The sequence below is a fragment of the Oncorhynchus tshawytscha genome, linkage group LG01 (assembly GCF_018296145.1).
Source record: "Oncorhynchus tshawytscha isolate Ot180627B linkage group LG01, Otsh_v2.0, whole genome shotgun sequence".
Classification (NCBI taxonomy): domain Eukaryota; kingdom Metazoa; phylum Chordata; class Actinopteri; order Salmoniformes; family Salmonidae; genus Oncorhynchus; species Oncorhynchus tshawytscha.
In genome coordinates this window covers 77,874,412-77,897,689 of record NC_056429.1, presented here as the reverse complement: position 1 = coordinate 77,897,689, position 23,278 = coordinate 77,874,412, and the positions used below count along the sequence as shown (strand labels likewise).

The window sequence follows — 23,278 nt, the reverse complement described above, 5'->3', positions numbered from 1 at the left end:
TGTTAACACGTAGCAGTGGGATGCTTAATTAGCCATATACAGTATACTATAAGCCAACCATCTGTACAGATTTCCTATATTTTCATTCAAAATCCTTTTCTCGAGCCACCAGTTCTGGTTATGGAGTGCAAATAAACGGAGCCATAGAGAGCGTACACAGACCAGTGGTGATTTTAGCATTTAAATCTTGGTGGGGCAAACTGAAATGTCTTTTTTGTAGATGCATGCCAGCAAAGCCACTACACAACACTAAACCATACATTAATTGCACTATAGCGGCAACAAACGGTGCCCACAAACTGTTAGGGCCTACATAAAGCTGACCCAACAGCAGAGTCCCAACAGCAGTTCCAACACCTTACCACTGCTACACCTGGCTATGAGCGGAGGCTTGTCTGGCAGCGAAACAGTTCATTCAGCCTCATTTACTGCCTTTAAAAAAATTGTTGATATGGCTGATTTGGTTAAGCAAATGTGGGCTCTGCTGACAATTGATATGTACAAACTATGGCATAAGGGGATGACTAGCGGATAAGAGGCAATCCATAATTTCGATTAAGACAATGAGCGAGCTAGGACGGACATAGTCAATGTAACTATTTGTTCAGCACCTTTGAAATGTACAGCGACAGAATTCAGAACATGGGCCGTTCTTATGGTGTTCTCCCTGTACAACAAGTCAGAACCATTGGATAAATAAAAGGGGGCATATAAGTAGGCAATAAAAGCTCTTCCAATATTCGCTACATGTGCACCACCCAGTCAGAACAGTAAGGGGAGTTATGAGGGGAAAAGGAACCAAATTATTAGGGTGAGGCACATGGGCTACTAACAGCTTACTACACAACATACACTTAGTATTACTTTCTTAGCTACAGTAAACATAACTCCCTAACATATTACATAATTTATGCAGCAGCATACAATACATTTTGGGACTCACCTTGTGCTGTGCTTACTTGAACAGGAAGGTGGTGCGGCGGTCCTTCATGGGTAAATGTTGTCACCAAACTTTGTCATCAAAGTCTGGCATTCTCTGGATTTATGGTGCTTTCAAGCCAACTGGGAACTAAAATAAAAAAAACTGGTTGAATCAATAGGTCAGTGATATTCAGGTTGAAGCTCTAGAAAAAGGCAGAGTTCCCAACTTGCAATTCTGAGTTGGATGACCATTCAAAAAGTTTTTTTCCCCCTAAGTTCCCAGTTGTCTTGAACTCACTGAAGTCTGAGATTTACCAGATTTCGAGTTTCCAGTTGTTTTGAACACGGTAGAAGTCATGCTGGATTGACAGCCTGGCCAATGTTGAATGTTTATCCTTTTAAGCTTGGAAAGGGACCCTTAAACCCAGACTTGGACTACACACCCACTCCACTGAATAGCAGGCTAATGATGACTAGAATTGCAATTAGCCACTGATTCCTTCCAAACCACTCATTGTTGAATTTGCGATTTCCTACTTGTTGTGTAATGTTTATGTCCAATGGCCGATGAGTACAGATACGTTTTATCTATAATTTATTTATCTTTATCTTCATATGACGAGGACTGAAAATGATTTGCCAGTAGATTGTCAACTTGATTCATGATGATGACTGCTAGCTTACTAGCTAAGATTTTGAAAGTTTGATGTTGACATGATCAGTCCAATCAAAGCTACGGTAGATATAATGTGATTTTACGTCACTTTATCTGTGCCCAATGACCTTAAGCCTTCTTGGATGGGCACTTCTAATGTAACTCTATGGCAGCACCCAAGGGGCTTGAATTTACGAGCTCTCCCTGTAGATTCTTTCGCTCATGTAGTGTCCCGATGAGTGACAGAACACTGAGCCAATCACGGTGCAACTAGAGAACATTACCAACCCCTACGCTCCTTATTTCCGCTGGCTGCCCCACCACCACAGAAAGCACTGAGCTAGGCTGAAACACCTACATTTTGGAGCTGCCTTACTCAAGAAAGCAAAAAAGAGACCACGTTTGTATGCAGCTTTATTAACTCAATTATATATATTTTTTTACATTGTTTGCAAACTGATATGTGACACGTATTAATGCCAAAATAACAGGCAAAACTTCTTAGGGATAGGGGGCAGTAAATTTAATAGGAACCAGGTTGCAGTTCCTATGGCTTCCACTAGATGTCAACAGTCTTTCTTTTGAGAAATGAAGAAGTACGGCTGTTCTTTGTAAGTGTCACTCCAGATGGATTCTACTGTTTAGTGTGCGTGAACTGGAACGCACTTCATGTTGTTTTAAATCCGGTATTGGAAACAGTTTATCCTGTCTCAAATGTTATTGATTATTTACATTTTAGGATACCTGAGGTTGCCAACCTAGGAATGCTGTTTGAAATGTTTGGACCAAGTTTACAGATAATTTATTAGATACTTTGTAGTCATGTTGGGCGAGTTGGAACCGGTGCATTTCTGAATCAAAGTGCCAAATAAATTGACATTTTGGGGATATAATGAAGGACATTATCGAACAAAAGGACCATTTGTGATGTTTCTGGGACATTTTGGAGTGCCAACAGAAGAAGATCTTCAAAGGTAAGGCATTTATTATATTGTTATTTCTGACTTGATTTTCATGTGTTCGTATGCGGGGCGCTGTCCTCAGATAATCGCATGGTCTGCTTTCGCCGTAAAGCCTATTTGATATCTGACACTGCGGCTGGATTAACAAGTAGTTAAGCTTTATTTTGATGTATTACACTTATATTTTCGTGAATCTTGAATATTGATATTTCTGTAGTTTGAATTTGGCACTCTGCAATTTCACTGGATGTTGTCAAATCAATCCCGCTAACAGGATTGGCGCGCAAAGGGATCACTAACAGGTTTAATGCCAAAATAACATGCAAAACAGGCACAAGAAAAATGACGGGTCGCCACTGACATGGACCCATAGAGATGTATAGAGAGCCCACTTGTCACTAGATGGGAAAGCCTTCTATGGGCTTTGCTATCACAGAAGCGATCAATGGCAAAGATCAGAGCTCAATACATTTCCATGGACAGCAGCTGTCATGACATTTCTCCAAACAGCCTTTCTAAATTTGCACGATAACTAAATTAGGAAACAAGCTAAGATTGGATCATGGAAACACATGCCTGGTAGAGATATGATTCTGAAAGTAGTGCACGTGTTGTTACACACACACACTATAGCACTTTGAACCCTGTCTGTCGTGGCGGAGGCTGCTCTAGACATAGCGGCCACACTCTTAGAAAAAAGGGTTCTTTGCAGCAGGATAGGATTCTACCACGAACCGTTTTTGATCAGAAGATCCGTTTTTGGAAGACAACGGTTCTTTGAAATACAAAGGGTTCTACCAAGAACCTTCAACATCAGAACCGTTTTTGGAAGAAAGGGTACTTTGATGATTCTTTGGAAGGCAAGAAGGGTATATAATATTTCCCAGCATGCTTTACTGCAGGGAGATTTTCAGAATTGTTTGTTTTACTGTAATATGTGTTTTTGCATTTACATGTATTGGTTAATACATTTGATGCTAGACAAAGATAAATAACATACAGCTTTCTAAACTAATCCAATCTGTTGGATTTATTGCACCCGTTACTGAGATGGTTGTTCAAGTTTAGATGATTGAGGTAGTCTCTTTATTCAGTGTTTCCTACCCTGCCAATCATTCTGAATGTAGGTGATTAACAATTCCACTTGGATATTCTAACTCCGGCTGGAATCCAATGGGAATTACACATCAATTTGCAAGCCAGCATAATGTGAATTGCAGGCCTGATGTGGCCTGTAAACCAGGATATTCCTAGAGTATAAATAGGCCCTCAAAGAAAGCCTTTGTGATATATGTAATGTATTGTCATGCATAATACCATTTTAAAGGCTAATAAGGCTGGTGAAACCATTCATAGAGGGTTTTAGGAAGAACCCTCCAAAGATAAGGGTTCTTGGTAAAACCCTTCAGAGACAATTCTAGGAAAAACCTTCAGATTATGAAATGTTTCTTGGTAGAACCCTTCATAGAAGGCTCTAGATGGAACCCTCTGCAAAGGGTTCTACCCAGCACCAAAAAGGGTTCTCCTATGGGGACAAACCGAAGAACCCTGTATGGTTCTACTTGGCACCTTTTTTTCCTAAGAGTGTAGAGGAGGACACTGGGTTATACTGCAGGTACACTGTCTGTATGGGAACCATTTACTTTCTACTGACAGGCTGGAGTTTGAACAGCCAGCAAGTTACTTTCTGCATATCAAATTACACCCTATTCCACTTTACAGGGAATAGGGGTGCCATTTGGGATGCAACCATTGTCATGGAATATTTTGTGCCAACATGAAGGATATTTTTGCCAAATGCTTTATCTGGCTCTGGTTGTTATTAAACTACAATTACAACCTCATATAGAGTAATTATATACTAACTATACAGTATAGACTATTTGCCAGGTATTAAACAATAAACCCTCTATTTTGTAGAACATCCACCTGGTGGCCAAGTGGCTGGGCAGCATGGATAAACTAGTGGAGCGCTACAGCATGGGTAGCCATGACAACTATCGTGTGCATATGTCAGCTGAGCCTTCACCCACGCCAGGGTTGAATGGCGCCAGAGGGGATGGCTGCCGTTTTACAGGCTCCTAACCAACTATGCTATTTCGTTAGTTTTTTCGCAATGTTTGTAACTTATTTTTTTACTTATTTTGAACAAAATGTTGCTGCTACCATCTCTTATGACCAAAAATAACTTCTGGACATCAGAACAGAGATTACTCTCCTCAAACTGGACACATTTTTTTTCTTTAACGAGTCCTATGCGACGGATATACGGCTTTGTTGGGAACGGGCCCAAAAAGAAATGACGGAGAAAAAGGGGGCGGAGGTCGGGTTGCCTTCTGAGAATTCGTTGGCGAGTGAGTAAACCTCCACTACCATCTGTTCTATTGGCCAACGTGCAATCATTGGAAAACAAAATGGATGATTTATGAACAAGACTATCCTACCAATGGGACATTGAATACTGTAATATCTTATGTTTCACTGAAGGGCATCTTGGATGAGATCTTGGAGAAACTGCCAGATGGTTTCAACATGATAGAGGTCATGGGTAAGGTGGAGGAGAGAACTCCCTACATCATTGTGGCCTTCCAGGAGTGTGAGAAGAACCTCCTCACCAAGGAGATCACGCGCTCTCTGAAAGAGCTCAGCCTCGGACTCAAGGTATGAGACCGTGTGTGTATGTGTGTGACAATGCATCACAAATTCAATATTTTTTAAATATTTTTTTTATTAGTCCGCTGTTGATACAGTCCCAAAATGTTTTGCATTGTCAGCAGTCAAGTTTTCAAGATATTGGACTTTCAAGAAGCAAAGTTTCACCGACCAAATAATCAAGATGATGCAAATACTCCATACACAGCTGTACACACCTGTTTGTCTAGTCACCTTCACACACACACACACACACACACACGTTAGTGTATTCCCCCTCAGACACACACCTGGCTATTTACAGTCACAGACTCATGTACCAGATTCCAATATGTCAATACAGAACAAATGAGAATTGATTGAATGTACAAAACATCCTGTGCTACAGTTCCTCCTGTTGGTCTATATGTGGCGAATGTTTGTATTTCAATGAAAACACACAGCAGTAAAAACAGTACTATATTTCAAGCATTGGTAAACTAAGGGATCTGTTTGTACAGCACTGTAGATACACACAAACACACAATGTGGCGATGTCACAGGGGTTGGAGTGATGACAAATGTTTCTATGTTTAGAGTTCAACCCTTTATACAGTGTGTGTGTGTGTGCAGGGGCGCGCTGGGACACCCAGACGGGGATGATAGGGGACGCTTGTCTAAAGGAGCTGACACCCAACATGCCGATCTTCATCAAGGTGGTACCGGTGGAACACCAGGAGACCAAGAATGTGTACGAGGAGTGTCCCATCAACAAGACCTGTATGAGGGGCCCCACCATCTGGACCTTCAACCTCAAGACCAAGGAGAAGCCTGCCAAGTGGGTATTGGCCACAGTCTGCTTCCTGCTCAGTGTGCAATAGAGAGGAGAGAGAGAAAAACAAAAACAGACTTAAGTACTTTCATCTGAAATACTTTAAATAACAAAAACATCAATGTTGCTAAAAAAATAATAATAATATAAATATTTATGTCATACATGTCTATTGGAGGGATGTGATGCTGATTACAGTTATCAGTGAGGTAAGAGGATGTGTAGGGGGGAGAAAGAAGTGTGTTGAGCTTGGAAAGCATGAAAAAACTCCACTATCACAGTGCATCTTTCTCACTGTTCCTATAATCTCCACTAGAGGGCAACCTGTACCAGCATGGCTAGAACACACAGAGGCACTGCACAGTACACACCTGCCTGCATGCACAATTGCGCACACACACACACACAGTGATAACCCTTTGAATGGGAAAGTGAGATTTGTTTATTGGCGAGCTTCCAGCCTACTGTTAGCACAGTGTAACAATAGAACTCCTGTAGATAAGATCTATCTTTAATGCCTTAGCTATTGTTAGAGCTAGTGTTGTTTTCCTCTGCCAGATCACCAGATTGCAGCTAAGTACTTCAACTACAACCATAGCCTTATATAAACCAAGTTTCTCTTTTATTTATATATATTTTTTTATCTGGGATCCTGAAAGGACTGATCTCCATAATATATAAATGACTTTTGGAAAGCTCTAATTCTGAGCTAGCAATTTAAAAAAAAGTATGGTCCACAGATCTAAGTGGATCTGAACAACCCTTTAACTGGAACGGAATATGGAAAAATATGACCTTGGCATCCCGTAAGCCGAACCATCAATTTATACATTTTACATTTGTTCACAGACTGTACTTAACACCAAGGAAAAGTTTTACGATTAAATTTGCCCCAACTCCCAACTGTTCATTGTGTCCCGTAAATAAGGCAGGCACATTCCTTAATATGATGTGGGACTACCCTGCAGTTAAATTCTTCTAGGACAAAGTTAATTTTGAAGTGCATGAATGTAAATATTCAATGCGTTGCATCTGTTATGTTACTTAACGATGATAACTCATTGAATCTCTCAATTAATCAGAGACAATTACTACTGGCAGGCAGCACTGCTGAAAAAAAAATGTTGGCTCTTAGATGGCAATCACCTCACTCTCTCCCAATCCGCCAGTGGATACAGTTACTATTAGAAGTTATAACATTATCATTATCGACAGCGAGAATGAATAGTGCTTGTCAAGGGACAATTGATGCCTGGACAAATATACTTGACTCTGTAAAGAAAGATCTCAGCTAAAGCCCAAAACATACAAATAAACAAACAATCTTTAAAGCTCAACACATATACTGAGTGTAAAAAAAACCCATGAGGAACACCTTCCTAATATTAAGTTTCTACCCCTTTTGCCCTCAGAACAGCCTCAATTCATCAGGGCATGGTCTCTACAAAGTGTTTAAAGTGTTCAACAGGGATGCTGGCCAGTGTTGCCTCCAATGCTTCCCACAGTTGTCAAGTTAGATGGATATCCTTTTGGTGGTGGACCATTCTTCATACACAGGGAAACTGTTCAGGATGAAAAACTCAGCAGCGTTGCAGTTCTTGACACACTCAAACAGGTGCGTCTGGCACCTACTACCATACCCCGTTCAAAGGCACTTAAATATTTTGTCTTGTCCATTCACCCTCTGAATGTCACACAGACACAATCAATGTCTCAATTGTCTCAATGACTAAAACTCCTTCTTTAACCAGTCTTCTCCCCTTTATCTACACTGACTGAAGAAATGGAGTTAAGAAAATACTCAAGTGGGAAAAAAAGCGGTACCGGGTCAATGTGCGGTTAGTCAAGGTCATTTGTAAAGTGACTATGCATAGATAATAAACAGTGAGTAGCAGCAGTGTAAAAAGAAAGGAAATAGTCCAGGTGGCCATGTGATTAATATTTGAGCAGTCTTATGGCTTGGGGGGGAAGCTGTTAAGGAGCCTTTTGGTCCTAGACTTGGCGCTGCGGTACCGCTTGCCATGAGGTTGCAGAGAAAACAGTCTATGATTTGGGTGACTGGTGTCTGACAATTTTTTGGGCCTTCCTCTGACACAGCCTAGTATATAGGTCCTGGATGTCAGGAAGCTAGTCATGTACTTGGCCGTACGCACTACCCTCTGTCGCGCCTTATGGTCAGATGCTAAGCGGTTGCCACACCAGGCGGTGATACAAACGGTCAGGCTGCTCTCGATGGTGCAGCTGTAGAACGTTTTGAGAATCTGGGTACCCATACCAAATCTTTTCATGGAAGGAGCAGGTGTCCTTAAATGTTTTGTACACTCAGTGTATATACAGTGCTGTGAAAAAGTATTTTCCCCCTTCCTGATATCTTATTTTTTTGCACATGTGTCACACTTCAATGTTCCAGATCAAACAAATGTATATATTACACAAAGATAACCCAAGTAAACACAAAATGCAGATAAGTGATGATTTTATTTATTAAGGGGAAAAAGCCATATGAACCTTCTTGGCCCTATGTGAAAAAGTAATTACCCGCCAAACCGAATAACTGGTTATGCCATCCTCAGCAGCAACAACTGCAATCAAGTGTTTGCGATAACTGGCAATGAGTCTTTCACATCCCTGTGGAGGAATTTTGACCCACTATTCTTCGCAGAATTGTTTTAATTCAGCCACATTGGAGGGTTTGAGCATGAACCACCTTTTTAATGTCACGCCACAGCAACTCAATCGGATTAAAGTTCAGACATTGACTAGGCCACTCCAAAACCGTCATTTTTAAGCCATTCAGAGGTGGACTTGCTGGTGTGTTTTGGATCATTGTCCTGCTGCAGAACCCAAGTGCGCTTCAGCTTGAGGTCACAAACTGATGGCCGGATATTCTCCTTCAGGATTTTTGGAAGAGCAGAATTCATGGTTCCATCAATCACAGCAAGTCGTTCAGGTCCTGAAGCTGCAAAGCAGCCCCAGACCATCACACTACCAACACCATATTTGACTGTTGGTATTGATGTTCTTTTTCTGAAATGCTGTGTTACTTTTATGCCAGATGTAACGGGACATACACCTTCCAAACAGTTCAATTTTTGTCTCGTCAGTCCACAGAATATTTTCCCAAAGGTCTTGGGGATCATCAAGATGTTTTTAGCCAAAAGTGAGACGAGCCTAGATGTTATTTTTGGTCAGCAGTGGTTTTCGCCTTGGAACTCTGCTATGGATAACATTTTTGCCCAGTCTCTTTCTTATGGTTGAGTCATGAACACTGACCTTAACTGAGGCAAGTGAAGCCTGCAGTTCTTTAGATGTTGTTGTGGGTTCTTTTGTGACCTCTTGGATGAGTTGTCGCTGCGCTCTTGGGGTAATTTTGGTAGGCCGGCCACTCCTGGGAAGGTTCACCACTGTTCCACATTTTCTCCATTTGTGGATAATGGCTCTCACCGTGGTTCGCTGGAGTCACAAAGCTTTAGAAATGGCTTTGTAACCCTTTCCAGACTGATAGAAGTCAATTACTTTGTTTCTCGTCTGTTCCTGAATTTCTTTGGATCACGGCATGATTGTCTTGCTTCTTGAGATCTTTTGGTCTACTTCACTTTGTCAGACAGGTTCAATTTTTTTTATTTTACCCCCTTTTTTTCTCACCAATTTCGTGGTATCCAATTATTAGTAGCTATTATCTTGTCTCATCGCTACAACTCCCGTACGGGCTCGGGAGAGACGAAGGTTGAAAGTCATGCGTCCTCCGATATACAACCCAACCAAACCGCACTGCTTCTTATCACAACACGCATCCAACCTGGAAGCCAGCCGCAACAATGTGTCGGAGGAAACACCGCGCACGGCCCGCCACAGGAGTCGCTTGTGCGCGATGAGACAAATAAAATGATCACTTAAAAACTGCACTTTGTGTTTACTTGGGTTATCTTTGTGTAATATTAACATTTGTTTGATGACCTGAAACATTTAAGTGTGAGAAATGTACAAAAAAATAAGAAATCAGGGAAGGGGCAAATACTTTTTCACAGCACTGTATAATATACACAATATATACAAACTAGGCACAAAAAAAAAGTTCCCCTTTTTCATGACCCTGTCTTTCAAAGATAATTCGTAAAAATCCAAATAACTTCACAAATCCTCATTGTATAGGGTTTAAACACCGTTTCCCATGCTTGTTCAATGAACCATAAAAAATGTATGAACATGAACCTGTGGAATGGTTGTTAAGACACTAACAGCTTGCAGATAGACGGTAGGCAATTAAGGTCACAGTTATGAAAACTTAGGACACTAAAGAGGCCTTTCTACTGACTCTGAAACACACTAAAAGAAAGATGCCCATGGTCCCTGTTCATCTGAGTGAATGTGCCTTAGGCATGCTGCAAGGAGGTATGAGGACTGCAGATGTAGCCAGGGCAATGAATTGCAATGTCTGTACTGTGAGATGCCTAAGACAGAGCTACAGGGAGACAGGACGGACATCTGGTCGTCCTCGCAGTGACAGACCATGTGAAACGACACCTGCACAGGATCGGTACATCCGAACATTACACCAGCGGGACAGGTACAGAATGGCAACAACAACTGCCCGAGTTACACCAGGAACGCACAATCCCTCCATCAGTGCTCAGACTGTCAGCAATAGGCTGAGAGAGGCTGGACTGAGGGCGTGTAGGCCTGTTGTAAGGCAGTCCACCAGACATCACCGGCAACAACGTTACCTATGTTACAGGGAAGCCATCCTCCTCCCTTATGTGGTACCCTTCCTGACATGACACTCCAGCATGACAATGCCACTAGCCATACTGCTCGTTCTGTGCGTGATTTCCTACAAGACAGGAATGTCTGTGTTCTGCCATGGCCAGCGACGAGCCCGGATCTCAATCCTATTTAGCACGTCTGGGACCTGTTGGATCGGAGGGTGAGGGCTCGGCCATTCCCCCCAGAAATGTCCGGGAACTTGCAGGTGCCGTGGTGGGAGAGTGGGGTAACATCTCACAGCAAGAACTGGCAAATCTGGTGCAGTCCATGAGGAGGAGATGCACTGCAGTACTTAATGCAGCTGGTGGCAACACCAGATACTGACTGTTACTTTTGATTTTGAGCTCCCCTTTGTTCAGGGACACATTATTCCATTTATGTTAGTCACGTCTGTGGAACTTGTTCAGTTTATGTCTCAGTTGTTGAATCTTATGTTCACACAAATATTTACACGTTAAGTTTGCTGAAAATAAACAGTTGACAGTGAGATGACGTTTCTGTTCTTGCTGAGTTTACTCTCACACACACAAATATAGTGTTGTTTCATGAGCTGAAATAAAAGATCCCAGAAAGCTTATTTCTCTCAAATTTTGTGCACAAATTTGATTACATCCCTGTTTGTGAGCATTTCTCTGCCAAGATAATCCCCCTGACAGGTGTGACATATCAAGAAGCTGATTCCACAGAATTATGATTACACAGCTGCACCTTGTGCTGTGGACAATAAGAGGCCACTTTAAAATGTGCAGTTTTGTCACACAACATAATACCACAGATGTCTCACGTTTTGAGGGAGTGTCCAATTGGCATGCTGACTGCAGGAATGTCCACCAGAGCTGTGGACAGAGAATTTAATGTTAATTTCTCTGCAATAAGCGACCTCAATTGCATTTTAGAGTTTCGCAGTACGTCCAATCGGCCTCACAACTGCAGACCACGCGTATGGCATCGTGTGGGCGAGCCGTTTGCAAGGTCAACATTGTGAACAAAGTTCACCAAAGTGCATTCGAAGGCAATCTGAATGCACAGAAATACTTTGACGAGATCCTGAGGCCAATTGTCGTGTCCTTCATCCACCGCCATCGCCTCATGTTTCAGCATGATAATGCACGCCCCATGTCACAAGGATCTATACACAATTTCTGGAAACTGAAAATGTCCCAGTTCTTCCATGGCTTGCATACTCACCAGACATGACACCCATTGAGCATGTTTAGAATGCTTTGGACCAAAGTGTACGACAGCATGTTCCAGTTCCCGGCAATATCCAGAAACTTCACACATCCATTGAAGAGGAGTGGCACAACATTCCACAATCAACAGCCTGTGTCACGTTACATGAGGCAAATGGTGGTCACACCAGAAATTGACTGGTTGTCTGATCCACGCCCCTTACCATTTTTAAAGGTATCTGTGACCAACAGATGCATCTGTATTCCCAGTCATCTGAAATCCATAGATTAGGGTATAACAAATGTATTTCAATTGACTGATTTTCTTAAATGAACTGTAACTCAGTAAAATCTTTTAAAATTGTTGCATGTTGCATTTATATTTTTTTATATACAGTGAATTTGGAAAAGTATTCAGATCCCTTGACTTTCTCCAGATTTTGTTACGTTACAGCCTTATTCTAAAATCGTTCCCCCCCATCAATCTACACACAGTACCCCAGAATAATAAAGCAAAAACAATTTTTTTGACATTTGTGCATATGTCTGGAGGAAACCTGACACCATGCCTACGGTGAAACATGGTGGTGGCAGTATCATGCTGTGGGGATATTTTTCAGTGGCAGGGACTGGGAGACTGGTCAGGCTTGAGGGAAAGATGAACGGAGCAAAGTACAGAGAAATCTGGAGCAGGTTTTCATTGATTTCTCTGTACTTGCTGTACTTGCTCCGTTAATCTTTCCCTCGATCCTGACTAGTCTCCCAGTCCCTGCCGTTAAAAAACACCCCACAGCATGATGCTGCCACCACCATGCTTCACTGTAGGGATGGTACGAGGTTTCCTCCAGACATTACGCTTGGCATTTAGGCCAAAGAGATCCATCTTGGTTTCATCAGACCAGATAATCTTGTTTCTCATGGTCTGAGAGTCCTTTAGGTGCCTTTTGACAAACTCCAAGCAGGCTGTCATATGCCTTTTATTTAAAAGTGGCTTCCGTCTGGCCACTCTACATAAAAGGTCAGATATTTGGAGGGTTGTAGAGATGGTTGTCCTTTGGGAAGCTTCCCCCATCTCAAAAGAGGAACTCTGGAGCTCTGTCAGAGTGACCATCGGGCTCTTGGTCACCTCCCTGACCAAGGCCCTTCTCCCCTGAGTGCTCAGTTTGGCTGGGTGGCCAGTTCTAGGAAGAATCTTGGTGGTTCCAAACTTAATTTAAGAATGATGAAGGCCACTTTGTTCTTGGGGACCTTCAATGCTGAAGACATGTTTTGGTACCCTTCTCCACAATCCTGTCTCGGAGCTCTACGGACACTTCCATTGACCTTATGGCTTGGTTTTTGCACTGTCAACTGTGGGAACTTAAATAGACAGGTGTGTGCCTTTCCAAATCATGTCCAATTATTTGAATTTACCACAGGTGGACTCCAATCAATTTGTAGAAATATCTCAAGGATGATCAATGAAAACAGGATGCACCCGAGCTCAATTTTGTGTCTCATAGCGAAGGGTATGACTTATGTAAATAAGGTATTTCTGTTATTATTTTTAATACATTTGCAAACATTTCTATAAAAACCTGTTTTCGTTTTGTCATTATGGGGTACTATGTGGAGATCGATGAGGGGAAAAAGCTATTTAAACAATTATAGAATAAGGTTGTAAAGTAACAAAATGTGAAAAGTCAAGGGGTCTGAATACTTTCAGAATGCACTGTATATTAGAGTACTAGTCAAAAGTTTGGACAAACGTACTCATTCAAGGGATGTTCTGAATTTGACTATTTTCTACATTGTCAAATAATAGTGAAGACATGAAAACTATGAAATAACACATGGAACCATGCAGTAACTTAAAAAAGTGTTAAAAATACTAAAATATATTTTAGATTCTTCAAAGTAGTCTTCCTTTGCCTTGACAGCTTTGCACACTCTTGGCATTCTCTCAACCAGCTTCACCTGGAATGCTGAGCACGTTGGCTGCTTTTCCTTCACTCTCAATCTCTCCTTCACTCTGCGGTCCAACTCATCCCAAACCATCTCAATTGGGTTGAGGTCGGATGACTGTGGAGGCCAGGTCATCTGATGCAGCACTCCATCACTCTCCTTGGTCAAATAGCCCTTACACAACCTGGAGGTGTTGCGTCATTGTCCTGTGAAAAACAAATGATAGTGGGACTAAGTGCAAACCAGATGGGATGGCGTATTGCTGCAGAATGCTGTGGTAGCCATGCTGGTTACGTGTTTTGAATTGTAAATAAATCAGACAATGTCACCATTACTTATTGCGACTCTCAAACCCAGATCCGGGAGCGTAATCATCACCGCAAACGAATTAGCATAACACAGCGGACATAAATCTTCCTAGAAAATCTTCCTATTCATGAAAATCACAAATGAAATATATTGAGACACAGCTTAACCTTTTGTTAATCACCTTGTCATCTCAGATTTTCAAAATATGCTTTACAGCCAACGCTAGACAAGCATTTGTGTAAGTTTATCATGGCATAATGCTATGCTAGGCTCTGCTAGCGGCAGGCAACATAAATAAGAAAAATTAAGAAAAGCAATCAAATTAAATCATTTACCTTTGAAGAACTTTGGATGTTTTCACTCAGGAGACTCCCAGTTAGATAGCAAATGTTCCTTTTTTCCAAAAAGATCATTTTTGTAGGCGAAATAGCTCCGTTTGTTCTTCATGTTTGGCTGAGAAATCGACCGGAAAATGCGGTCACTACATTTTCGGGAGCAATTTTCCTCGGGTTTTCACCTGCTATATCAGTTCTGTTATAGTCAGACATTATTTTAACAGTTTTAGAAACTTTAGAGTGTTTTCTATCCAATTCTACCAATTATATGCATATCCTAGCTTCTGGCCTGAGTAACAGGCAGTTTACTTTAGGCACGTCAGACAGGCGGAAATTCAGGAAACTAGCATTACTCGCAGAGAGGTTAACATGCATGAAACCAAGTCTTATTCGGTTACAGAAGTCAACAAATGAGAGTGCCTGGGGACACGCAGGGCGTGGGTTAACCTCCACATCACCTGCGGAACAGAGGAGTAGGATGAGGGTATGGCTGAAGGCTTTCAGAACTGGATGTCTAGTGTGTTGGGGACAGAGAATAAAATGAGCAGATTTCTGGGTGTAGTAGAATAGATTCAAGGCATGATGCACAGACAGGGGTATGGTGGGGTGCGGGTACTGTGGAGGTAAGCCCAGGCACCGAGTGATGATGAGAGGTTGCATCTCTGGATGGGCTAGTTATGCTGGGTGAAGTCACCGCATGTGTGGGAGGTGGGACAAAGGAGGTATCTGAGGCAAGTTGAGTGGGACTAGTGGCTCCGCAGTAAACTAAAACAATGATAACTATCCTCAAGAACAGTGTACAAGACATTTTGACAATTGAGACATAAAGCGAGGCATAAAGCAATCACAGGTGTTGATTGGGAGAGCTAGCTAAGACAACAGAAGACAACAGATAATAAAATCAAATGTATTTATATAGCCCTTCTTACATCAGCTGATATATCAAAGTGCTGTACAGAAACCCAGCCTAAAACCCCAAACAGCAAGCAATGCAGGTGTAGAAGCTCAGTGGCTAGGAAAAACTCCCTAGAAAGGCCAAAACCTAGGAAGAAACCTAGAGAGGACCCAGGCTATGAGGGGTGGCCAGTCCTCTTCTGGCTGTGCCGGGTGGAGATTATAACAGAACATGGCCAAGCTGTTAAAATGTTCATAAATGACCAGCATGGTCTAATAACAGTAATCACAGTGAACAGGTACGGGTTCCATAGCTGCAGGCAGAACAGTTGAAACTGGATCAGCAGCACGGCCAGGTGGAATGAGGACAACAAGTAGTCATCATGCCAGGTAGTCCTGAGGCATGATCCTAGGGCCCGACACATAAACTACTGCAGCATAAATACTGGAGGCTGAGACAGGAGGGGTCAGGAGAAAGTGGCCCCATCCTATGATACCCCCGGACAGGGCCAAACAGGCAGGATATAACCTCACCCACTTTGCCAAAGCACAGCCCCCACAACACTAGAGGGATATCTTCAACCACCAATTTACCATCCTGAGAAAAGGCCATGTATAGCCCACAAAGCCCTCTGCCACGGCACAACCCAAGGGGGAGGGGGTGCCAACCCAGACAGGAAGACCACGTCAGTGACTCAACGTGCTCAAGTGACGCACCCCTCCTAGGAACGGCATGGAAGAGCACCAGTAAGCCAGTGACTCAGCCCCTGTAATAGGGATAGAGGCAGAGAATCCCAGTGGAGAGAGGGGAACCAGCCAGGCAGAGACAGCACGGGCGGTTTGTTGCTCCAGTGCCTTTCCGTTCACCTTCACACTCCTGGGCCAGACTACACTCAATCGTAGGACCTACTGAAGAGATGAGTCTTCAGTAAAGACTTGAAGGTTGAGACTGAGTCTGCGTCTCTCACATGGGTAGGCAGACCATTCCATAAAAAATTGAGGTCTATAGGAGAAAGCCCTGCCTCCAGCTGTCTGCCTGCGTCTTGTTACCGTAGCGTACGTGTAGGTATGTACGGCAGGACCAAATCGGAAAGATAGGTAGGAGCAAGCCCATGTAACGCTTTGTAGGTTAGCAGTAAAACCTTGAAATGAGCCCTTGCCTTAACAGGAAGCCAGTGTAGGGAGTCTAGCACTGGAGTAATATTTTTGGTTCTAGTGACTGTTTGGCCATAATGACCAGTTATGTTTGGAGGAAAAAGGGGGAGGCTTGCAAGCCGAAGAACACCACCCCAACCGTGAAGTGCAGGGGTGGCAGCATCATGTTGTGGGGGTGCTTTGCTGCAGGAAGGACTGGCGCACTTCACAAAATAGATGGCATCACGAGGAAAGAAAATTATGTGGATATATTGAAGAAACATCCCAAGACATCGGTCAGGAAGTTAAAACTTGGTCGAAAAATGGGTCTTCCAAATGGAGAATGACCCCAAGCACACTTCCGAAGTTGTGGCAAAAGGTCTTAAGGACAACAAAGTCAAGGTCTTAGAGTGGCCTTCACAAAGCCCAGACCTCAATCCTATAGAACATTTATGGGCAGAACTGAAAAAGCTTGTGCAAGCAAGGAGGCCTACAAACCTGACTCAGTTACACCAGCTCTGTCAGGAGGAATGGGCCAAAATTCACCCAACTTATTGTGGGAAGCTGGTGGAAGGCTACACGAAACATTTGACCTAAGTTAAACAATTTAAAGGCAATGCTACCAAATACCAATTGAGTGCATGTAAACTTCTGACCCACTGGGAATGTGATGAAAGAAATAAAAGCTGAAATAAATCACTCTACTATTATTCTGACATTTCACATTCTTAAAATAAAGTGGTGATCCTAACTGACCTAAAACAGGGAATCTTTACTAGGATTAAATGTCAGGAATTGTGAAAAACTAATGTATTTGGCTAAGGTGTATGTAAACTTCCGACTTCAACTGTATCTTATCTAGGATGTAATCAATTGTCCAACAGTTGCAAATGAGAGTTTCTATTGGACAAATTCAGGTATTTTCCGTTTAAGAAACATTTTTCAAAAAGAATCGGCTGAATGAATACACCCCTGATCACGAATAAACCGTTCACTTTCATAGTAGCCACGTTTGTATTCCTTCTCGCCTCTATGCCCTCTCCTCCCCTCACCTTTTGCATTTGTTTGTTGACTTCAATTAACACATCAGCTGTATGTGACCAGGCGAAAAAACCTTTGCAACTCAAGTCATAACCGCTACACACAGCCTACATAATTGTCCCCATATTAGCTAAAGTAACATCCTAGTCAACATAGCTAATAACTAATGTGTTAGTAAACCCACTACAATCATGCAGTAACGTTACAGTGTATAGTCAGTAAGCAGTTACACTGTTGAACCCTGGTGGCAATACATTAATAAAACCAAAAGCTTACCTTGACTTGGAAGAGTTCCAGTATTGTGTTGGATAGTCATAGCATCCCTCTGGATGTCGATTAAGGCAGTCCCCCGCACCTCTAGGATTCTGAGGAGTTGGGTTAAATGCATTACACACATTTCAGTTGAAGGCATTCACTTGTACAACTGACTAGGTTTCCCCTTTCTGTTTAAGCCAGCTGCATTTGCTAGCTAAGGTAAGTGAAATAAATAAATAAAAATTACACACTCTTGCTTCTCCATTTTTTAAATGAATTTGTTAACTGTTCAACTATGGTCTTTCTGAGTCAACTACTCACATTTTATGCACTGCAGTGCTACCTAGCTGTAGCTTATGCTTTCAATACTAGATTCATTCTCTGATCCTTTGACTGGGTGGACATGTCAGTTCATGCTGCAAGAGGACGTCCTCCAACATGGTAGATGTCATAATTACTGGGTAAATCTATGGAAAGGGGGTGAGAACCAACGGACGGAAGCTAGCTGTTCTCTGGCTACACTATGGAGCTACTCTACAGAGTGCTGTTGAGGCTACTGTAGAACATTGCAAAACAGTGTGTTTTAATCAAATATTTGGTGGCATGAATATATTAGTATAGTTACCTAAAAAGAGAAAAAAAAACGCAACGTTTTACAATTTATGAAATTCACTGAGGATGGTCCTCCCCTTTTTCTGATGGGCCGCCACGGCTCAAAACTTTTAGTTTACAAAGATAGTCATACACCCACACATGGTCCAGTTCAGTTTATGGGGTGACTCAGTGTATGAGCTGGTTAGAGTAGTAAACACTAAAAACTTCAGTTCGCCTCTCAATTGTCCTTCAAGGGAAAATCCACTTAAAAACTATCTTTAGGTATTTTTTCATTAGTCCACTGTTGATATGGTCCCAAAATGTTTTGCATGTCAGCAGTCAAGTTTTCAAGAAGTAAAGTGTCACCAGCCACATCATGAAGAAAACTATATTTAAGTGGATTTTCACTTTAAGGCTCCTCCAGGGATCAACACTCCACACACACACTTGTGTATTCAATTTCAGACACACCTGGCTATTTACAGTCACAGACTCATGTACCAGATTCCACTCTGTCAATACAGAACTAATGAGTTTATTGAATGTACAAAACATCCTGTGCTACAGTTCCTCCTGTTGGTCTATATGTGGCGAATGTTTGTATTTCAATGAAAACACACAGCAGTAAAAACAGTACTATATTTCAAGCATTGGTAAACTAAGGGATCTGTTTGTACAGCACTGTAGATACACACACACAATGTGGCGATGTCACAGGGGATGGAGTGATGACAAATGTTTCTATGTTTAGAGTTCAACCCTTTATACAGTGTGTGTGTGTTGGGGGTGGTAGTGTGTGTGCAGGGACGCGCTGGGACACCCAGACGGGGATGATAGTGGACGCTCGTCTGAAGGAGCTGACACCCAACATGCCGATCTTCATCAAGGCGGTACCGGTCAAAACATCAGGAGACCAAGAATGTGTACGAGGAGTGTCCCATCAACAAGACCTGTATGAGGGGCCCCACCATCTGGACCTTCAACCTCAAGACCAAGGAGAAGCCTGCCAAGTGGGTATTGGCCGCAGTCTGCTTCCTGAGAGAGAGAAAAAAAAGAAAAAAAGACTAAAGTACTTTTATCTGAAATACTTTAAAATAACAAAAACAATGTTTCTAAAAAAAACAAAAAACCCTTGTCATCCATGTCTATTGGAGGGATGTGATGCTGATTACAGTGAGGTAAGAGGATGTGTGTGGGAGAAGGATGTGTCACAGTACATCTTATTCATGGTCCCACAGTTCCTACTCAATCATCAAGTTTGCGGACGACACTACAGTGGTAGGCTTGATTACCAACAATTACGAGACGGCCTACAGGGAGGAGGTGAGGGCCCTCGGAGTGTGGTGTCAGGAAAATAACCTCACACTCAACAAAACAAAAGGAGATGATTGTGGATTTAGGGAAACAGCAGAGGGAGCACCCCCCTATCCACATCGACGGGACAGTAGTGGAGAGGGTAGTAAGTTAAGTTCCTCAGTGAACACATCACGGACAAACTGAAATGGTCCACCAACACAGACCGCGTTGTGAAGAAGGCGCAGCAGCGCCTCTTCAACCTCAGGAGGCTGAAGAAATTTGGCTTGTCACCAAAAGCATTCACAAACTTCTACAGATGCACAATCGAGAGCATCCTGTCGGGCTGTATCACCGCCTGGTACGGCAACTGCTCCGCCCACAACCGCAAGGCTCTCCAGAGGGTAGTGAGATCTGCACAACGCATCACCGGGGGCAAACTACCTGCCCTCCAGCACACGTACACCACCCGATGTCACAGGAAGGCCATAAAGATAATCAAGGACAACAACCACCCGAGCCACTGCCTGTTCACCCTGCTATCATCCAGAAGGCGAGGTCAGTACAGGTGCATCAAAGCAGGGACCGAGAGACTGAAAAACAGCTTCCATCTCAAGGCCATCAGACTGTTAAACAGCCACCACTAACATTGAGTGGCTGCTGCCAACATACTGACTCAACTCCAGCTCACTTTAATAATGGAAATTGATGTAAAAAATGTATCACTAGCCACTTTAAACAATGCCACTTTTATGTTTACATACCCCACATCTCATATGTATATACTGTACTCGATACCATCTACTGCATCTTGCCTATGTCGTTCTGTACCATCACTCATTCATATGAGTGATACATCTATATGTACATATTCTTTATCCCTTTACACTTGTGTGTATAAGGTAGTAGTTGTGGAATTCTTAGGTTAAATTACTCGTTGGTTATTACTGCATTGTCGGAACTAGAAGCACAAGCATTTCGCTACACTCGCATTAACATCTGCTAACCATGTGTATGTGACAAATAAAATGTGATTTGATGTTGATTTAGGAAGCTCAGAGGGCAACCTGTACTATCATGGGTAGCACACACACCTCAGTGATAACCCTTTGAATGGGAAAGTGAGGTTTGTTTATTGGCGGGCTTCCAGCCTACTGTTAGCACAGTGTAACAATAGATTTTCTTATCTTCAGGAGTTCTATCTTTAACGCCTCAGCTATTGTTAGAGCGAGGCTTGTTTTTTCCTCTGCCACATCACCAGATAGCAGTTAAATACTTCAACCACAGATTTACAGTGCCTTCAGAAAGTTCACACCTGGACTTTTTCCACATTATGTTGTGTTACATACTGAATTTAAAATGGATTATTTTTTGTCACTGGCCTACACTCTCCCCCCCCCCAATAATATCGAAATATAATTATTGTTTGTCGTTTTACAAATGAATTAACAATGAAAAGCTGAAATGTCTTGAGTCAATAAGTTTAACCCCTTTGTTATGTCAAGCCTAAATAAGTTCAGGAGTAAATATTTGCTTAACACGTCACAGTGAGTTCACGGAACTTGTGTGTGCAATACGTGTTCAACAGGATTTTTGAATTACTACCTCATCTCTGTATCCCACACATTCAGCTAATTGTAAGGTCCCTCAGTCGAGCAGGGCATTTTGAACACAGCTTCAACAACAAAGACCAGGGAGATTTTCCAATGCCTCGCAAAGGGCAACCATTGGTAAATGGGTAAAAAAAGAAGAGACATCGAATATCCCTTTGAGCATGGTGAAGTTATTAATTATACTTTGGATGGTATATCAATACACCCAGTCACCACAAAGATTCAGATGTCCTTCCTAACTCAGTTGCCGATGAAGCCATGAAGCCAATGGGGACTTTAAAAACAGAGTTTAATGGCTGTGATGGGATAAAATTGAGGATAGATCAAAAAAACAGTTACTTCACAATACTAACCTAATTGACAGAGTGAAATGAAGGAAGCCTGTACAGAATAAAAATATTCAAAAATATGCATCCTGTTTGCAACAAGGAACTAAAGTAAGACTGTAAAAAATGTGGCAAAGCAATTAACACTTAATATTCAGGACAAACAGATATATTTGCAGCAAATCCAATACAATACAGAGTACCACTACACATATTTTCAAGCATAGTGGTGGGTGCATCATGTTATGGGTATGGTGAGTTTTACAGGATAAAAAAATACATTTAAAAAACTGAACAGAGCTAAGCACAGGCAACAATCCTAGAGGAAAACCTGGTTGTGTCAGCTTTCTAACAGACACTGGGCGATGAATTCACCTTTATGCAGGACAATAACCTAAAACAAGGCCAAATCTACATTGGAGATGCTTACACGACAGCGAGTGGCTGAGTTAGTTGACTTAAATCTACTTGAAAATCTATGGCAAGACCGGAAACAAATGATTTATTCAATTTTGAATTCCATCTGTAACACAAAAAAAGTGGAATAAGTCTAGGGTAATGAATACTTCCTAAAGGCACTGTTACCAGATACCACAGTGGGGTTGGGATTGCCAGGGACCTCACAATACTTGTGCCGACACGATATGTATTGTGATTCTCATGATTTTATATGCATTGCAAGCCCATACTGTGATTGTACTGCGATGCGATGTTCCAAACCATATGTCCGCTGCAGCTGGACAAGAGAGAGCCATGAGAAAACTAAAGTTTTGATCAGTTAAGAATTTTTTTTTTTAAAGTGCTGAATACAAAATTGGCACCCTATTAACAAAGATGGGAAACAAGCTATGAAGGAAAAATACTGGCGTTTTGGTGCAAGTACAGTCAGTAATGCAAAAATATTGTGATGTCAAAACGATACGATCAGTGCTAATTTGTACATCTGGAGGTCCCGGGTCACATAGTGAGTGCAAAACGGGCGCTGTTATCCAGGTGGGTCATGAGGAGACGTGACAAACACACACGTAGCAGAACAGCAGACAGTCCTCTACTTGGCTGTTTACGCTGTCTATGGTGGTGAAATTGACAGCGAGCTACAAGGTGGGGATTAATTCAAAGCATTGTAGACATCACTGCAGTACACCCACCAATTGCATAAAATACTATTTTAATTGGTCGCATTCACATATTCAGCAGATGTTTTTGCAGGTGTAGCGAAATGCTTGTATCTGGTTGAAATTCTAGTGAGTTACCGCCGCTCTGATATCGCAAAAATGTTTTGGGCTAATAATGTGAGAAATAACCAATAAAAAAAATATATATCATAATAATAATTTAAAAAAAGGTTGCTTAGGAGCTAGAAAACAGGGTGGCCATCTCAATTGGCTCCATCTTGAAACTGACCCATAGCCTATAGTTTGCCCACATACTTGTGTAAGCCCCACTGCAATACTCAAGTCCGAATTTCTTATTTGAAGACATCAATATTTTGATGTCACAGACACTGGGCAATGCATACAGAACACCTGCCATATGCATACAGTGCATTCGGAAACTATTCGGACCACTTCACTTTTCCCCACATTTTGTTACGTTACAGCCT

At 42.1% G+C, this 23,278-nt stretch overlaps 1 protein-coding gene across 4 annotated transcripts in view; it reads right to left on the bottom strand.

Annotated features, from left to right (window-relative positions):
- Positions 1 to 5,277: 5,277 nt before the first annotated feature.
- LOC112257339 (CDP-diacylglycerol--glycerol-3-phosphate 3-phosphatidyltransferase, mitochondrial) overlaps positions 5,278 to 23,278 on the bottom strand; it is a 34,223-nt gene continuing 16,222 nt past the window's right edge. For 3 of the 4 annotated variants that reach the window (XM_024430862.2, XM_024430853.2, XM_024430839.2), the window contains exon 10: positions 18,963 to 19,478. The gene's annotated coding sequence lies outside the window, so the exon portion shown is untranslated. Of the gene's footprint in view, positions 6,033 to 18,962; positions 19,479 to 23,278 lie in introns of those variants that run through there. The other variant, XM_024430845.2, reaches the window with a different exon arrangement.